Raw genomic sequence first — 17,381 nt, 5'->3', positions numbered from 1 at the left:
GCCTTGGTGTCATTAATAGAATTGAAAATTCTTGATGTGCTAGCTAGAATATTATTATTAATATTTATTATTTTTACTCTTCCTAGGAGTAGTATGCGTCAAAGTGTCGCACGTTTGGAAATATACTGCTCAGGGTCTTCCCACCAGAGTACCAGTAACCAGTGTGTGCATACGGTCATTAACGCGCTGCATAGGCCTCTGCTATCCCTAGGCCCCGCCGCGCTACACTGGCGACGAGGCCAGTCATACTCTGGTGCATCATCCGTGCCAGGCGAGGAGCACGCGGAGCCCACCCGCTCCGCTCCGCTATCTGGATAACCCGTTTCCTGCCACCTCTCACCGTGTAGAGCCATCCGCAGCCTGGGCTGTGTCTCCTGTGCCCTGTGCTGCCGCTACTGCAGTGTCTCCTGCTCTGCCTCCGGCACCGCGACTCCAGCCGGCGTCTTCTCCTGCCTGGCGTGAGGCCACTGGGACGTCCTGCACCTGCCCGCCCTTCCCTGGACTGTCGGGAGCGTGCTTGGTCCAGCGGTGCATGCGGGAGAGGATCATCGTGAGCCTGAGTGTGGTGAGTCAGCTGACCCCGTAGAGAGCTCCCCCGGTGGCGCACAGTGGAATTGCAGGCCTGAAGGGAGGAAGGCAGAAAGTGAAGCCTTCCACGTGTCCTGCCCCACTGCCAACACCACCTCAGAGGGAGACCCAAGGGAGCTTGTGCAGCCCACAGAAGTGAGAGTGCCATCAAGACCCCAACACTGGTTAAAGTGAAAGACAGGGCAGCTTCAGTCAACCCTACAGTCCACAGGGTGGCCGTTCCACATCAACCTGAGGAGCAAGCCCAGCGCATCACGCTTCACCAGGCCCATCCCACACGTGGATACACGCCGGCACAGACCGTGCATCCAGGACCCCTAGAGTCAGCACAGCGACACCGCACTCACGCCCAGGCGTGCCCACGCCATGACCACGCCAGCCGCATCAGGTACATCGGGTCAGCAGGCTGAAGTGGACAACTCACCCAGGGGACCCAATGCACCACCTCCCGGCCACAGTCACACAGTTGTTTCCCCGCTACCGCCATTCAGCAAAAAAACGCTGACCCTGTCACGATGGCACCGTGATGGAAAGCGTGGCTAGGACGGCTGAACCACTATTTCAAAGGCACCAGAGAATCGGATGGTACCGTGAAGAGGTCACTGCTCATATACTATGGCGGCACAGAGATCTACGATCTTTTCGAAACCCTGCCCAACACAGGTGACGATGACGACTATGAGGCGACGGTCGCCGCGCTCAACAGGCACTGCGGCCCGCAACTTAACCCCAACTTCAAGCGGTTCAAGTTTAGACAGGTGTCGCAGTCAGACACGGAGTCTGTAAACATGTTTTACGCGCGGCTGCGCAGGCTAGCCAGCATGGGCGCCTTCCCAGATCAACAGGAGGAGATACGCGGCTAAGTCATCCAGGGGTGCCGCTCGACACTGCTGTGGAAGCTGATACTTCGACAACCAGGGATCTCGCTGGACGAGATCCTCATCCTGGCCAGGTCTCATGAGCTGTCGGATGGCCGGGCTGGCGAGATGGAAGCTGCTCTGCACAAGGCTGTTGTGGCGACACACGCCCCACGATAAGTGTCTGTCAAAGAAGAAAGGGTTGAGGCGATACAACGGCGCCCTGCTATGGCTCGCCAGGCACCGAGGACGACAACCAGAGGGACATGCGGCAACTGCGGAGAGGACCACCCGGCGACGGCAGTGTGTGGAGCAAGGGGGAATACGTGCTCTCACTGCGGGAAAATGAAAAACTTCTCAAGGGTGTGTCACAGTAGCCGCCCCCGGCAGGCCCCTCAAAGATCACGAGGGATGTCACAATGCCTCCGGCAAGTCTCACTCGAAGACCCGCAGTCGCGAGAAGATGACCCGCCACGGGAGTGTTCATCGTGTCTTTTGTCAGCAGGTCCGACAACCACTGGAGGCCGCCACCGATGTGCTCTGTTCTAGTCGAAGGGTTCGCTGTCTGGGCGCTGATTGACACGGGCACATCGGTTAACGCCACTTCGGAACAGTATGATCGTTTGTCGCCACGCCCCCCGCTTCCACCCACGAAAGTGCAGAAATACACCTACAGAGGAACAGACCCACTCCCCCTTCGAGGAGTCATCGAAGCCAAGATCGCCAGCAGGAAAACATGTCACGGTGGCTCGGTTCCACGTCATGGAAGGGAGAAAAGGCACGCTACTCAGCTGCCACACGGCGGAGGATCTAGGCCTGGTCTTCTTTGCGAACCAGATTCACGAATCCCACGCCAAAACCATCCTGTGGGACTTCCCGGCGCTATTCACTGGGCTCGGCAAGCTGAAGGAGAAACGGTTCAAGCTTCACATAGACACCACGGTGAAGCCTATCACCCTGAGGCACCGGAGAGTGCCGTTCAATCTTCGCCCTCAAGTGGAAGAAGAGTTGAAGAAGCTGGAAGACCTCGATGTCATCGAGAAGGAGTCCGGTCCGACTTCATGAGCGTTCCCACTGGTCGTGGCTCCCCTGCCAAAGCAGCCTGGAGCCACCCGACTCTGTGTGGACACGAGGCTCCCAAACCTGGCGGTCAAGAGGGAACGCCACCTTACGCCCACCATGGATGACAATGTGGCGGATCTGAACGGAGCCAAATGGTTTTCAAAGCTGGACTTAAACGCGGGGTACCACCAGTTGGAACTCGAACCCGAAAGCAGATATATCACCACGTTCTCAACTCACGTCGGTCTCAGGAGGTACAAGAGACTGAGTTTTGGGGTGTCGTCGGCAGCCGAGGTCTTCCAGAATGCCATCAGGGAAGTACTGTCAGGCTTGCAGGGTGGCATCAACCTGAGCGACGACATCCTGGTGTTCTCGAACACCTTGGAAGAACACCACACTCGCCTCCGGGCCACCCTCCAGCGGCTTGAAGATTGCGGTCTAACCCTCCACAAAGCAAAGTTCTCATTCTACCAGGAGTCAGTCGACTTCTTCGGGTACGTCTTCACCAGGGAAGGGCAGCAAGTGGACCCCAAGAACCCCGTGGCCATACGTGCAGCTAGTACCCCAAAGACCTCCACGGAGGTTTGCAGTTTCCTCGGTATGGCCACATCCTGTGGCAGTCATCCCGAATCTGGCCTCACTGTCAGAACCACTTCGCATCCTCACCCGCAGTGACCACAAGTGGGAATGGACCGTAGCGGCTAATACTGCGTTCAACAACATCAAAGCTGCGCTCATGGATAAAACGGTGATCGCCTACTTCCTCCCGGGGCAACGCACCGAGCTGGTCATCGATGCCAGCCCAGTAGGCCTCGGAGCAGTCCTCCTTCAGGAGCATAGTCACGAGACCTGAAGGCCAGTGGCGTACGCCAGGAGGGCACTATCGGACACTGAGACCAGGTATGCCCAAATCGAAAGAGAGGTGCTTGCAATAAAATGGGCGTGCCAGCATTTTCACCTGTACTTGTACGGACAAGAATTTCAAGTGATCACCGACCACAAGCCACTGCTCCCGCTATTTACTAAGTCATCAAGACTGGCCCCTCCAAGAATAGGGAGATGGGCTGTGCAGCTACAGGCCTACAACTTCAAAGTTGTCTGCAACTAAGGAATGGCGAAGACAAAGGCCAGACTGCGGAACAAGGTGTGGTTCCCAGCCATGGATGACATGGTGGAGGACATGGTGAAACAATGTCACGCTTGCACCATCACTGGTGGGGACCCGACGACGGTAATCACAGAAGAACCAAGCAAACTCCCATGGACCAAGGTCCGCATTGACTTTGGAAGCTTTCCGGATGGTCACAACATGCTAGTGCTGGTTGACTAATTCTCAAAGTTCCAGATCGTGGAGGTGGTGACGTCGACAGCGTTCATGCATGTATGGAGAGCCCTTGAGAAGATCTTTGCACTCATGGGGTTACCCGATGAAACACGTTCAGACAATGGACCTCCATTCCAGGGCTGGGAGTTCCAGGAATACTTGGAAAAGAAGGCGATTCACCACAGAAAGATCACTCCCCTATGGCCACAAGCCAACGGGGAGGTGGAACGTCTTATGCGGACACTCAACCGGTCCCTGCGCGTTGCTGTTGATCAAGGTACAGATGCAGAATCGGCACTTGACCAGTTTCTTGACACCTACAGTCAGACACCACACAGCACGACCAAGTGTGCTCCTGCTCATCTGCTTTTCAAAAGAACCCCCGAGGAACAGCATCCCGACTGATCCAACATGGAAACCCCCGGAACGGGACAATGAAGCCATCCAAACGAGGAAAACCTCAACGAATCAAAAGGCGAGTGAAGCCCACAGAGCAAGAGAGCCGCAGTTGAAAGTGGGGGACTGCGTTGTGGTCAAGGATGGAAGTTTAGAACACTGTATGAACCAGAAGAATGGGTCATTGTTAAGATTCAAGGGACCATGGTCACTGCTCAGCGAGGGCAACAAGTTGTCACGAGGAACGTGTCAAGCTTCAAGAAGACGAGTGGGACAGGTGTTGACCAGGAAGAGTCAGGAGGTCTGAAGAACACCCCGAGCCTCACCCCCATCGGCTCGCCGGGACCGCTAGTCCCTCCACCAAGTTCCCTGCTGGCAGAGAGTGGATGGACTGTCTCTGAGGCCAGCGGGTCACACCAAGGACTTGTGACTGTTTCACCCCCGATCACTCAAACGGATGCAGCGGCCAGTTCCAACTCCCGGAGCCAGAAGTATGGACTCCGGCCGAACCCTGCACCCAGCCAGTGGCTGAGAGACTTTGTGTGCACATCCCTGTAATTCTGAAGGATCCTGATAGACTGTGTCTAAAGAAAAGGAGGGATGTAGAGAGCCATCTGTGCTCTCCACTACTTTGTTTCAGTTTACAACTGTGCAGGCACTCCTCGGGCGGGCTTGACCTGAGGAGATAAATAAACGGTGGAAGACCGCTCGGGGTCTTCCCGCCAGAGTACCAGTAATCAGTGTCTGTGTACTGTCATTAATGAGCTGCGCAGGCCTCTGCTATCCCTAGGCCCCGCCGCACTACAATAATGTCACTCGCAAGAGTACTGAACGAAAGAATGGAAATGTCACATAAAAGCAACCTGAAAACTTTGCAGCTATCTGCACCCTCTTGTGTCCTATTTGAGCTTCTTGGCTCATTTCATACAAGGACACCCAGCCACTTATGAAGAGTACTATGCTTCCTCCAGTGCTCTTAATGGGAGAGTACCTGCATTTCTCATAGTAAACACGTGCTCTGAGTATCTGTACTTATAATAGCAGACACGTCCTCCGAGTACCTGCACTTATTAAAGCAGACACGTCCTCCGAGTACCTCAACTTATTAAAGAAGACACGTCCTCTGAGTACCTGCACTCATTATTGCAGACACGTGCTCTGAGTACCTGCACTCATTATAGCAGACACGTGCTCTGAGTGCCTGCACTCATTATAGCAGACACGTCCTCCGAGTGCCTGCACTTATTATAGCAGACACGTCCTCCGAGTACCTGCACTTATAGCAGACATGTCCTCCGAGTGCCTGCACTTATTATAGCAGACACATCCCCCGAGTGCCTGCATTTATTATAGCAGACACATCCTCCGAGTGCCTGCACTTATTATAGCAGACACGCCCTCCGACTGCCTGCACTTATTATAGCAGACACGTCCTCCGAGTGCCTGCACTTATTATAGCAGACACGTCCTCCGAGTGTCTGCACTCATTATAGCAGACACGTCCTCCGAGTGCCTGCACTCATAGCAGACACATCCTCCGAGTGCCTGCACTTATTATAGCAGACACGTCCTCCGAGTGCCTGCACTCATTATAGCAGACACGTCCTCCGAGTGCCTGCACTAATTATAGCAGACACGTCCTCCGAGTACCTGCACTCATTATAGCAGACATGTCCTACGAGTAGCTGCACTTATAGCAGACACGTCCTACGAGTATCTGCACTTATAGCAGACACGTCCTCTGAGTACCTGCACTCATTATAGCAGACATGTCCTCTGAGTACCTGCACTCCTTATAACAGACACGTCCTCCGAGTACCTACACTTATTATATCAGACACGTCCTCCGAGTACCTGCACTCATTATAGCAGACACGTCCTCCGAGTACCTGCACTTATAGCAGACACGTCCTTCGAGTGCCTGCACTCATTATAGCAGACACGTCCTCTGAGTACCTGAACTCATTATAGCAGACACGTCCTCTGAGTACCTGCACTTATAGCAGACACGTCCTCCGAGTACCTGCACTCATAGCAGACACGTCCTCCGAGTGCCTGCACTCAATCAATCAAGAGGCTTTATTCGAGAAATTCTCATAAAAGCAGTACACACAATGATAATTTTTAGAAAACATTGTTAAAATCATACCTCATAAAATGTACAGACAATCAGAATTCGGAAAACTAGATATAAACACAATGCATTAGCACAGTAACCAATATTACGTTCTTTTAATTAAATAGCTCCTAAACAATGACACTCTGCCTAATGGACCATGCCCACCCCAAAAATTTAGCGGTTGCTACAGTCAGTTGAAGACAGGAGCTAGTGCAAATAATTCTCATAGCTACAGAGCTGCTGAGAGCACCTAAATTTTTAGAGGCCGGTGCTAACCAAATACGTCGTGGGGCTGCATAGGCTTTGCAGGAAAACAAGAAGTGCCCAATGGACTCATTTGTAATTCCACAGGCAGGACAGGTAGTATCGGTAGAACCCCTCCACCTCCCGGTTAAAGACCTTAAAGGGAGGGCACCTATCCTCAATTGAAAGAAAAGTTTCCTATCCCTTGGGTTAGTTATAATGTCCCAGAATAGTTCCAGTGTAGGGAGGGGCTTAACCTCCAAGAAACGACCAGACATAGAACCGGCATCAGATTTTCTCCATGCCTGCTTAGACACATGGGCCCAATACAGCTCCTTGATTGCTTGCTTGCTTGGAAAGGATGCTTCTAATGGGGAATCCCATAGGAGCTTTAGCCCAAGCACACATAACAATGTTCTAAGTTTACTCAACCATTGGATCTTATGGAAGACATCGGCCTTAATCACTGCTAGAAAGCCCTCGGCATAATGCTTAAGTTCTGGTGTAGTCCAGAGCCGCCTCCAATATAAAATCGGGCGTAACCTTGCCAGGTCACCTACTGCCTTCCTTCCCAAATCATGTCTGAGGGGGATCAGAGGTGTACTTTTAGGGAGACCGGTTAATGACCTAAAAAACTTATTCTCAGACATCTGCATCGAATTGAGGTTACCAAATCCCCACAATTCTGCACCATACAGTGCAGATCCCAGGGTTTTTGCTTCATACACCTGCAAAGCTGGTGCAATAGGTTTCGACTGTGATTTCCTATGCTCGAGCCCGAGGACTCCAGCCACTTGCCTATGCTTTAGAGCAGCCAAGTCAATGTGCTGAGCCCATCTTAAATCATCTGTTATGTAAATGCCCAGATAAGTAAAGGCTCTAACTGCATCTAGGGGGTGTTGGCTCAAATACAACTTGGATCTGACACTGCGGTGAGGGTTAAAAAACATGAGTTTAGTCTTTGCCACGTTGACTTCCAAACCATTATTCCTACAAAAATCATCAAAAATACAGAGGGCACTTTGCAGACCACTGGGAGTCTTTGACAGGATCAGCGTATCATCGGCGAACATCAAGATCGGTATCTTGATGCCCGCCAACGAGGGTGCGTCCACATTCGCGGATAGCATTCTTGCTACTACCCCATTAATAAATAGTGAAAAGAGCAGCGGGGCCATCGCACACCCTTGTCGCACACCCCGTTCTACTGGAAAATCAGCAGTAGTCTCACCCTGCCTACCCCACTGTATCCTGGCGAAATTTGCCTCATGTAACCGCATAGCCATAGTCAGTAGATCGTCAGGCAGACCCAGGCTTCTTAATTCAAACCACAGCTTGGACCTAGGCACCAGGTCGAAGGCAGCCCGCAAATCTACAAAAGCAGCGTACAAGCTGCCATCAGCAAGTACCACAGTCCGCCACTGTACCAGAATGAATCGAAACAACTGGTCCATCGTGCTGGTAGCCCTCCGAAACCCTGCTTGGTAGGGTGATAGTGCATTATGCTCATCAACCCATTCCATGAGCCTGTTTACCACCATCCTCCCCACAACCTTTTGTATGGTCGCTATCAAGCTAATTGGCCGGTAGTTCCCAGGCGACCCCCTATCGCCCTTCTTAAATATGGGAATAATGATTGCACCCCTCCAACTCATCGGTACCGGTGCTCCTTGAGCGACTGCATTAGCGAGGAGAAGGATGTATCTACCCCATCGTTCCTTATCATTGGTAAAAAGGTCTACCGGGACCCCATCCATTCCAGGGGCTCTACCCGACGATGCTACACTAAACGCCAACAGGACCTCTTTGAGACTAAAAAATGGCTCTTTGGGATAGACAACCTTAAACCCGTCCATCTCCCTGCCAGGATTAGATTCGGCATATTGAGGTTTAAAATATTTGACCCAATCCTCCTCCTGGACATTATTATCAGGGCAGTCAGGCTCACCACCCCTCCCCCATTTAACAATACTCCAGAAAAGCCTGGAATCCTTGGAGCCGCAGGCTTCCAGTAGCTCTCTCCAGTGCCTCTCATCCCACTCCTTTTTTGCTGCGACTATACAATCTTTATAATTACTTCTGGCACCACGAATTACCGCCAGGTCCCTAGTCTTAATAGCACTGCCCAAAGCAAGCCTTGCCATCCTGCACTGTGCATTGTACCACTTCGCAGTCTTGGTTAGGGACCTACTATTATTCCTACCTACCTTCTGGAAATGTGACTTAATGGTTAAAAGAGAATATCGTGAATTGTTGTCGCTTCCTGCGACCCCTGGGTAACAATGGCAACCTGCTCCAAGGCCTCAATTGCTCTATCCACCTCCATATTTATACTAGCCATAGAATCTTGATTGGCCAGTACACGAGGCCATTTTAACCGGCGTGTATCATTGGAAGGAACTGGTAAGGGGAGACCTTCCCACTCTGTTCGAACATTCCCGCTAGGCAAGGTCCACCATCTGTGACAAATACACAGAGGGTCATGGTCACTTTCCAACCTGTGCATGACCTCCATATCATTAACCTGCTTCCATATTTCCAAACTACACATGACATAGTCTATCCTACTCCTACTCCGGCCATTGTCAAAAGTGCAAGCCCCCACCCTGTCACTCTTGGTTCTCCCATTCAACGCACGGAGGCCTCTCTCTAGGCAGATGGCGTTTAGGCAAATAACATCATCAGACCACCGTTTTATCGGGTCTAGATCTAGTGGAGGGACACCCCAATGCCTATCCTCTTCTGACCCAATACAGTCATCACCTGTGTCTAGTGGTTCGAATGTACGATTAAAATCGCCAGCAATTATGATATTATTAACCAGGGAGTGGGTCTCTAGGAGAGCCACCAAAGAAGCTAAAACTTCTGACTTTCCACCCTTGTTACCCCTGGCATATACATTGTATAAATCAAGTCGCCCTAACGGTCCCAAATCAAGATTTATAAGTTGGATATCCTTACTCCCTGTCTCAATAACTCTTATGTTAAAACGCAGGTTTTGCCGAACCCAGATCGTCAGACCTCCCATTGGTCGACCCTTTTGGCCCTTAGTAGCTGGTATAGAGTAATTCAAATAGCCCTGAAGGAACATGGGTTCGCACATCCATGTCTCTTGAAATAGACATATATCAAAACCATTAACAAAGTCAACCCAGTCTTGGGACTCCTGTTTGTGACGCAAGCCCGCAATGTTCCATGACATTAGACTTCCTGCCCCTTCCCCACCATCGGTTGGAGCTTCCCTAACTGGAACTGACAAAGGCGATGGCACATTAAAAGTTGTAGTTAGGCCTTTTTCATCTACAGAGCAAGTCTCACCAACCATCAAAACCTCCTCCCTACAAATATTACCATGATCAATAATGGAATCGCGGTCAGTGAGGGGGGCAGACTGAACTATTTGTGTACTAGAGGGTTCAATGAGTTGAGGCTTCACGTGGGTAGCACCGCCAATCGGGCGGGCCCACATGCCCCGCAAGGGCTGTAATCTTCAATCGCACCCTTCCATGCCAGTGAACACATCAAACCTGTTTACTGTCTCCAAGGGTGTGAAAGGTCTCAAATGATCCATTCTCCTGTTAGTGGTTATGTTAAAACTAGGAGGTACGGTATTCCACCCAAAGAGATCGGCAACAGGTACTGGGTATTGTGCTTGCACAAAATGCCCAGTGTTGTACGGTGCTAAGAAATTTGTATAGGTAGGTGCTTGTCCGCTTATGTAGGTTGGAGGGGATAGAAGTATGTCAGGGCACGAGGGGTGATGCAGTTATTGCCATTGCCCGTGGGCCAGTTTAATATGTAATTGACCACACGTGGGTCTCTGAAATTAACTATAACTACGTCTCCCTCAAGGTCTTTACTTCTACCACCCAGCCATGGGAGTCGCCGAACATGCACTATTTCACCATTTATGTTTTTTGTGATTGGTCTGTATATACTGAACCAGTGCATGATTTTATTTTTTAACTGGGCGAACCCTTCCCTTTTATTGTCTGTCAGTATAGGGACCCCCGTCAAGACAACCACGAAGGGCACAGCTTCAGGGGGAAGTTCAACTAATGGACCTTTCTTCATTGGTGCCCTTACGTGTCTGGTGCTTCCCCCCTCCTCCCGGGTTTTTCCTACAAGAACCTTTTCCATTCCCCTCGTGGGTTCACTGGCAGGAGTTACAGCTAGTTTGTTTGCCTGCAATGGGGGAAATAACCTTTGTTGATTAGATTTTGCTAGATTGGGAAGTTGTGATGTAACTTTGGTGGGTTGGAATAAAACTTTAGAGGCAGAACTGGTTGGTTGTGCAACCAGGGTTATGGGTGGCACCGCCGTACTCACTGTGGCCCTAGTTGCACCGTCCTTACTGCTAATAACAGACTCGATGGCCTCGAGTCGCTTCTCCACCCTCTTTAGCCCCTCAATAATTGGTAGAAAAAAAGACCTAATTAGTTGTTCCATGCTATCTGGTGGGACGGTGGGAAATGCTGCTTTCAGCACGGACTCAGCAGAAATGGCAGTAGGTACAATGGTACTAACTTCCTTATCGATATGTGGAGGTTTAAGGGGGGCTTCCAAGTTAGGCAAGTTGACTAGTACGGCTACTGACGCCTGATCTGTTCTAATGGCCGGCTTGGAAGGCCTGCCAAAGTCGGTGTGACTAATCTTGGATTTTTGTTGTTCCCCCCCCTTTGCGTCTTCTTTTGCCTGGTGGTGGGCCATGGCCCTTATGCGGCAATAATTTATTCATCTTATTTCGGACAGATTTTCCCCTTCTAGTGGTCGGATTGGTCAAATTGGCAGTTATGTTGACGGGACTGGGAAGGGGAGTATAACTCATGGGCTGTTCAATGGAGAGACAAGGTGTAGGTGTGCAATCACGTAGCAGGAGTGGAACACTCTCTAAGGATGTAAGGTCGGCAATACCACAGAGACTTCCTCCACTGAGGGAGAGGGCGTGAGGCGTGAGATCTATTGAAGCCCTATTTTTCAGACATTCAACCGAGCGACGGCGCTCCGCCCTACGCTCTTCTAGTGTTGATTCCCTATCTAAATCGATGGGAACCCTTGTGAAGTAACTGTTGAGAGTGCCATTTAACGACCCCCCCGGCTTTTCTAGAATGACATTGTCCAGACTCTGGGCCATAGCAACGATGCTAACAAAAGATACAAATGGAGAGGAAAAAAGATGAAAGGGAATGAGCCCTGCCCGGCCTCGCTCGGCCTCAGAGGGCCTAAGAGGGCCCGCCCTTTGCCCCGGGCACTCCCGCGCAGCGGGGATCTAGATCGTTTAAGTAGGGCAGGGTTACAGGCCGTGGGCGTAGCAACAGGGAGAGCGGACCAGGTGTTGGCAGTCGGTCTGGCAGGGACTCCTGGGAGATGGAGTCCCTGCTGAAACGCTCGCAGCCCTGCTGCACCCTTTTAGCCACAGACCACGAGTCCTTCAGGCAGATTGCACTGTCTCTCACCCTAGGCGGCTAGGAATGGTGGTAGGTTTAGAATCAAGCGTCTTCCTCCCGGTAAACTAGTCTCTTCCAAAGGTTTAGACAAGAGGTCCCACTGAAGCAGGGCAGGCAGGTGTCTGTAATCCTCTCGTGCGGCCGTGGGCGGAGCAACAGGGAGAGCGGACCAGGTGTTGGCAGTCGGTCTGGCAGGGACACCTGGGAGATGGAGTCCCTGCTGAAACGCTCGCAGCCCTGCTGCACCCTTTTAGCCACAGACCACGAGTCCTTCAGGCAGATTGCACTGTCTCTCACCCCAGGCGGCTAGGAATGGTGGTAGGTTTAGAATCAAGCGTCTTCCTCCCGGTAAACTAGTCTCCTCCAAAGGTTTAGACAAGAGGTCCCACTGAAGCAGGGCAGGCAGGTGTCTGTAATCCTCTCGGGCGGCCGTGGGCGGAGCAACAGGGAGAGCGGACCAGGTGTTGGCAGTCGGTCTGGCAGGGACTCCTGGGAGATGGAGTCCCTGCTGAAACGCTCGCAGCCCTGCTGCACCCTTTTAGCCACAGACCACGAGTCCTTCAGGCAGATTGCACTGTCTCTCACCCCAGGCGGCTAGGAATGGTGGTAGGTTTAGAATCAAGCGTCTTCCTCCCGGTAAACTAGTCACCTTCAAAGGTTTAGACAAGAGGTCCCACTGAAGCAGGGCAGGCAGGTGTCTGTAATCCTCTCGGGCGGCCGTGGGCGGAGCAACAGGGAGAGCGGACCAGGTGTTGGCAGTCGGTCTGGCAGGGACTCCTGGGAGATTGAGTCCCTGCTGAAACGCTCGCAGCCCTGCTGCACCCTTTTAGCCACAGACCACGAGTCCTTCAGGCAGATTGCACTGTCTCTCACCCCAGGCGGCTAGGAATGGTGGTAGGTTTAGAATCAAGCGTCTTCCTCCCGGTAAACTAGTCTCCTCCAAAGGTTTAGACAAGAGGTCCCCAGACACGTCCTCCGAGTACCTGCACTTATAGCAGACACGTCCTCTGAGTGCCTACACTCATTATAGCAGACACGTCCTCCGAGTACCTGCACTTATTATAGCAAACACGTCTTCCGAGTACCTGCACTTATAGCAGACACGTACTCCGAGTGCCTGCACTCATTATAGCAGACACGTCCTCCGAGTACCTGCACTCATTATAGCAGACACGTGCTCTGAGTATCTGCACTCATTATAGCAGACACGTCCTTCGATTGCCTGCACTCATTATAGCAGACACGTCCTCCGAGTGCCTGCACTCATTATAGTAGACACGTCCTCCAAGTGCCTGCACTCATTATAGCAGACACGTCCTCTGAGTACCTGCACTTATTAAAGCAGACACGTCCTCTGAGTACCTGCACTTATTAAAGCAGACACGTCCTCTGAGTACCTGCACTCATTATTGCAGACACGTGCTCTGAGTGCCTGCACACATTATAGAAGACAAATCCTGAGTGCCTGTACTCATTATAGCAGACACGTCCTCCGAGTGCCTGCACTCATTATAGCAGACACGTCCCCCGAGTGCCTGCACTTATAGCAGACACGTCCTCCGAGTGCCTGCACTTATAGTAGACACGTCCCCCGAGTACCAGCACTTATAGCAGACACGTCCTCCCAGTGCCTGCAGTTATAGCAGACAGGTCCTCCAAGTGCCTGTACTCATTATAGCAGACACGTCCTCAGAGTACCTGCACTTATAGCAGACACGTCCTCTGAGTGCCTGCACTTATAGTAGACATGTCCTCCGAGTACCTGCACTTATAGCAGACACGTCCTCTGAGTGCCTCCTCCGAGGGCCTGCACTCATTATAGCAGACACGTCCTCCGAGTGCCTGCACTCATTATAGCAGACACGTCCTCCGAGTGCCTGCACTTATAGCAGACACGTCCTCCGAGTGCCTGCACTCATTATAGCAGACACGTCCTCCAAGTGCCTGCACTCATTATAGCAGACACGTCCTCCGAGTGCCTGCACTCATTATAGCAGACACGTCCTCCGAGTACATGCACTTATAGCAGACACGTCCACCGAGTGCCTGCACTTATAGCAGACGCGTCCTCCGAGTACCTGCACTTATAGCAGACACATCCTCCGAGTGCCTGCACTTATAGCAGACACGTCCTCCGAGTGCCTGCACTCATTATAGCAGACACGTCCTCCGAGTACCTGCACTTATAGCAGACACACCCTCCGAGTGCTTGCACTTATAGTAGACACGTCCTTCGAGTACCTGAACCTATAGCAGACACGTTCTCCGAGTGCCTCCTCCGAGTGCCTGCACTCATTATAGCAGACACGTCCTCCGAGTGCCTGCACTGATTACAGCAGACACGTCCTCCGAGTGCCTGCACTTATAGCAGACACGTCCTCCGAGTGCCTGCACTCCCCCTGTGCCTTCACAGACGGACGCTCCCTCCCACTGCTGCTACCTACCTGTCTCCGCTGCCTGACGCCTGTTTGCCGCTCCTCACCACCTACCTGACGCCGCTGCCTGCATCTCGCCTCCGCCTCCCAGGTAACGCCAGCTGCTTCCTGGTCGCTACCCACGCCGCTACCTTCACTCCTCACGCCCGCTGACCACCGCCACTTACCTGGTCACTCCTTGGGCTCCGTCGCTTCCCGCCGGTTTTCCCGCCGTTTTTTCTCGGCGCCGCTGCCCCAGGCGCACACTCCCACTCCCGCCTCCTCCTTCAGTCCCGCCCCCCCTCCCTGCCCATTGGCCACCCCGCTCCCGCCTCCCGCTGACCCTCCCTCCCGGCTCCTTATTTAAGGGGACCCCGCGGGCTGGTCAGTGCGACCCCCTGTGCCTTCACAGACGGACGCTCCCTCCCACTGCTGCTACCTACCTGCCTCCGCTGCCTGATGCCTGTTTGCCGCTCCTCACCACCTACCTGACGCCGCTGCCTGCATCTCGCCTCCGCCTCCCAGGTAACGCCTGCTGCTTCCTGGTCGCTACCCACGCCGCTACCTTCACTCCTCACGCCCGCTGACCACCGCCACTTACCTGGTCACTCCTTGGGCTCCGTCGCTTCCCGCCGGTTTTCCCGCCGTTTTTTCTCGGCGCCGCTGCCCCAGGCGCACACTCCCACTCCCGCCTCCTCCTTCAGTCCTGCCCCCCCTCCCTGCCCATTGGCCACCCCACTCCCGCCTCCCGCTGACCCTCCCTCCCGGCTCCTTATTTATGACGCCCCCTCCGCGACCGCGCAGCGGACGCGCGCAGCGGGAGCGCCTTATGTGCGCCAAAGGTGCGCCAAAGGTAAGCCCGTCTGCGCCCGTCCGCGCCTGGACCGCGCCCAGCGCCAGACCCCCTGGTCCCCGCGCCCGCCAGCCCCCCCGCAGGATCTATGACTTCGCTACGCTCATCGCACTCAAAACCGCCCGAGCCCCCGGATGCTACCGAGCGTCCCCGCGACGCACCCATGGACCCTTCGCCTGCCGATCCTGCAACTTCTCTTGCCTCCAAACAAGCACCACGCCCACCAAGACGGACAACAACAACCACCTCAAGTGCATCCTGCTCAACACCCGCTCCGTCCACAGACACGCCGTGGAACTCTGGAACCTCCTTGACACCGCATCTCCAGACGTCGCCTTCCTCACGGAAACCTGGATGAACGACTCTTCAGCCCCCGACATCGCCATAGCCATCCCGGACGGCTACAAGATCATCAGGAAGGATCGCGTCAACCAGACCGGAGGAGGCATCGCCATCGTACACAAGAGCACCATTCGCATCTCGACTGACTCCATCGACGTATTCAACGCCGCCGAATACCTGCACTTCCAGATCCACACCGACCCCAAGACTACCCTCAGAGGCACCCTCATCTACAGACCCCCGGGACCACGCGCACAGTTCTGCGAAGACATCGCCGACTTCATCAGCCCTCACGCCCTCCCCTCCGCCGACTACATCCTCCTCGGGGACCTCAACTTCCACCTGGAGAACAACAATGACCGCAACACCACCACCCTGCTGGATAACCTCGCCAACCTCGGACTTCAGCAACTGGTCAACACCCCCACCCACTTCGCCGGCCACACGCTCGACCCACTCTTCTCGTCCAGCAAGCACGTCACCTTCAGCCACTCCACCGGACTTCACTGGACCGACCACAGCTGCGTCCATTTCAGCTACAGAAAGAACACGGTCCACCATCACCCGAAGCAGGCTCCCCACAGAAACTGGAGCAAGATCACCGCCGACCAGCTCGCCACCTCCCTCAGCCAGAGCCCACCTGTCAGGACCACGGACCCTAACACAGCTGCCCTCGACCTCAGGCAGTGGCTGACCTCCTGTGCCGACGACCTCGCGCCACTGAAGAACCCCCTCACCAGGCCCAGAAGCAAGAAGGCCCCCTGGTTCACCGACGAACTTAAGGACTCCAAGAAGGCTTGCCGCACCCTCGAGAAGGCCTAGCTCCTCAACAAGACCGCCGACAACAGAACAGCACTCAAACTCGCCACTCGCAGACATCACCAGCTCATCCGCACCACCAAGAAGAAATCTCTGCGGGAACGACTGGACAAGAACGCCCATGACAGCAAGGAGCTCTTCAACATCGTCAAGGAGTTCTCCAACCCCAGCACCGGCAACAACGACATCACTCCCTCACAGGACCTCTGCGACTCCCTCGCCTCGTACTTCCACCGCAAGATCGCCAACATCCACAACAGCTTTGACATTTCACCCCCGCACCCATCGGCCGTACCTTCGCCCCCCTCCGCCACCCTCCAGACATGGACCGAGGTGACCCCCGAAGACACGTCACGCATGATGAACACCATCCACTCCGGATCTCCGACCGACCCGTGCCCCCATCATGTCTTCAACAAGGCAGCCTCTACCATCGCACCCCACCTCCGAGACATCATCAACACCTCCTTCAACACAGCAACCTTCCCGGAGAGCTGGAAGCACGCCGAACTCAGCGCTCTGCTGAAGAAACCAACAGCGGACCCGACCGACCTCAAGAACTTCCGCCCCATCTCGCTCCTTCCTTTCCCCGCCAAAGTCATCGAGAAGGTCGTCAACAAGCAACTGGCAGCCTTCCTCGAGACGAACGGATCCCTCGACCCATCACAGTCCGGATTCAGAGCCAACCACAGCACCGAGACCGCCCTCATCGCAGCCACCGACGACATCCAAGCCCTGCTCGACAACGGCGAAACAGCGGCACTCATCCTCCTAGACCTCTCCGCAGCATTTGACACTGTCTGCCACCGCACACTAGTCCAACGCCTCAACGACACCGGCATCCAAGGGAAGGCTCTGGAATGGATCATCTCATACCTCTCCGGCAGAACACAGAGAGTACGCCTCCCTCCGTTCCG

Source organism: Triturus cristatus, chromosome 12 (assembly GCF_964204655.1).
Source record: "Triturus cristatus chromosome 12, aTriCri1.1, whole genome shotgun sequence".
NCBI classification, from domain to species: Eukaryota; Metazoa; Chordata; class Amphibia; order Caudata; family Salamandridae; genus Triturus; species Triturus cristatus.
The sequence above is the reverse complement of the archived record's forward strand: the minus strand, read 5'-3'. Positions refer to the sequence as shown.